At 48.8% G+C, this 2,865-nt stretch overlaps 1 pseudogene; it reads left to right on the top strand.

The window, feature by feature from the left end:
- Positions 1-342: 342 nt before the first annotated feature.
- Positions 343-1,892, top strand: LOC120526652 (annotated as a pseudogene).
- Positions 1,893-2,865: the final 973 nt, after the last annotated feature.

Below are 2,865 nucleotides of genomic sequence, written 5' to 3'. Positions count from 1 at the left end.
GGCATTTCTTGCGGGGAGGGCTTCTGTTTTCTGTGTGTGTCTGGAAGCTTGAACATGAATCAGACAATACAACTGGGGGCTGCGCTGAATAAGCTCCAGTTTTATTCTGTCAATGGCGATCACGCTTTAACACCCCGCCTCTCCTGATCTGACTCTAAGTAACAATGCTGTTTTCATTATTTTAACTCCGCCATTTGGAAAAATGCTGGTCCCAAGAACGGATAAAGGAGGAGGGCTAGCAACCCGGCCCCGTAAAAAAGTATTGCTACGGAAACAACAAGCAGAAACCAAAGAAATCAAGAATCTCAGCCGGGACACTCTGATTCTGCATGGATGGCGAAGATGGAGAAAAGCCGGCAGGCTGTCCAGAGTCCGATGAGAAGAGGAATTGTCTCAGCATCATCAATGACAAAATTCACAACGTGGAATGTTCGGACATTGTACCAATGCGGCAAATTGGGACAACTGCTTCGTGAGTTCGACAACTATGGTCTGGGCATTTTGGGCATAAGCGCAATGCAATGGACAAGAAATGGACGGTTGTGCCAGCAAGGGGAAGACCATCCTATACTCCGGCCATATTGAGCAGCATGCGGCTGGCGTTGGGCTCATCCTGAACCAGCTGGCTGCACAAGCCCTGCGGGGATGGAAGCCAGTTAATGAATGAATCATTACGGCTTGTTTCCAATCGCGGCATTCAAAGACAACAATGGTCCAAGCATATGCACCGATCGAGGATGCGAGCAATGATGAGAAGGAAGCTTTCTATGAAAAACTGCACGATACACTCAATGGCATTCCGAAGCTAGATGTCCTTATTCAGTTGGGAGACCTCAACGCCCAGATCAGCGATGACCGGCGAGGATGGGAACATGCAGTCGGTCCGCATGAATTGGCGGTGGACACCAACGACAACGGTGATCGCTTGTTGTCCCTTTGCAGCCTCCTCGACATCACCATCGGGAACACGTATTTTGCCCATTAGACCATTCACAAGAAGACTTGGCGCTCACCTGATGGAAACAACAGCAACGAAATCGATTATATTTGCATTGGGAAAAGGTGGAGATCATCACTCTGGGACGTAAGGGTCTATCATGGTGCCGATATTGGATTGGACCACCATGTCCTAGTGGCCGTGGTTCGGCTTAAACATAAGAAGACATCGGCACAGAAACCCACCCAACCATTCGCCATTGAGAAGTTCAAAGATCAAACTTCTAGCGACCTCTTCCAATTGGAATTGAGGAACCGATTCCAGTTGCTGCAAGATGATGTTGGCACCAACATCGAGGGCCAATGGACGCAGATTAGGGACGTTGTAATTGAAACTGCCAAGAATATTCAACGCGAACGCTGGATCTGGGACCACACATGGACGTTGATCGACGAGAGAAGACAGGCGAAGCACCAAGCGAAGACCGCCAGTGAGAAAGAAGTGACCGCCGACAGATATTAAGATCTCGATTGTCAAGTCAAGAGGGCCTGTCGAGCAGACAAGAAGGCGTGGATGGAAAAGCACCGAAGCCCAGGAGGCCGCCAACAGAAACAACGCAAAGATACTCTACCGCATTGTACAAGAATTGTCTGGCGCCAAGAGCAATGCCAACGTGCCTATCAAGAGCAAGAACTGCGATATCCTCCTCAGCAAGGAAGATCAGAACGCCCGTTGGATAGAGCATTTTCATGAGACCCTCAACCAGCCAGCTCTGGACTCAACCCACGATTTCGATACAATTGTTCCTTCCGAACCTCTGGAGATTAATGTGGACAGAATCACAATGGCTGAAGTCGAGAAGGCGATTGGAAGTCTCAAGAACAATAAGGCCCCGGGGCTAGATCGGATTTCAGCAGAAATGCTGAAGCATGGTGTAGATGAGACGATCCAATGATTCCCCCGACTGCTAGATAGTGTCTGGTGGGAAGAACGGGTCCCGGCGGACTGGAAATGAGGCGCCATTGTCAAGCTGCCGGAAAAAGGGGCCTCTCTGACTGCAACAACTGGAGAGGAATCACGCTATTATCGGTACCTGGAAAAGTGCTTGGCATCGTTCTGCTAAACCGAGTCCGTTGCGATATAGACCAAATGCTGGAAGAACAAGCAGGGTTCGGGCAAGGACAATCATGTAGTTATCAGATATTTTCGCTCAGGAACATTATTGAGCAATGCGCCGAACTCCAAAAACTGCTCCTGATAAATTTCATCGATTTCAAAAAGCCTCTGAAAGTATCCACCGTAAATTGTTGTGGTGCATAGCCGCACTTTATGGCATACCTCAGCGCTTCATCTCCGTCTTCAAGAATCTGTATCAAGGCTCAAGCTGTTGTGTGAAGACCAAAGAGGGCCATATGGATTTCTTCGATATTGAGACGGGTGTTCGCCAAGGTTGCATCCTATCGCCTTTTCTCTTCCTCCTTGTGATCGATTTTGTTACCAAACGTGCGAAGGACAACGTGGGTTTTGATATCAGCTGGAAAGACCAAGCTCGGCTTACCAACCTGGATTTTGCAGACGATGTAGTGCTACTAGCCTCGACCAAACCCTCCCTTCAACGAATGACCATCTCACTGAGTGAAGAGGTTTCGAAGGTGGGTCTTCGCATCAGCACTGAAAAGTTGAAGATCATGACCATCAACCGAAAGACCAGCGCAGGAATCAAGATCGAAAATAAGCTAGTAGATGAGGTTAATCAGTTTACATACCTCGGGAGCATCGTGGCCATGGATGGCGGTATGGACGTGGATGTCAGCTACAGAACTGGCAAGGCCTCAGCAGTCTTCCAATGCCTCCGCCAAATTTGGGCATTGGCATCGGTCAGCACACCCATCAAGAAATGTGTCCTCAACACCATTGTTATTCCGACA

The sequence above is a fragment of the Polypterus senegalus genome, chromosome 3, assembly GCF_016835505.1.
Source record: "Polypterus senegalus isolate Bchr_013 chromosome 3, ASM1683550v1, whole genome shotgun sequence".
Classification (NCBI taxonomy): Eukaryota; Metazoa; Chordata; class Cladistia; order Polypteriformes; family Polypteridae; genus Polypterus; species Polypterus senegalus.
The sequence above is the reverse complement of the archived record's forward strand: the minus strand, read 5'-3'. Positions and strand labels throughout refer to the sequence as shown.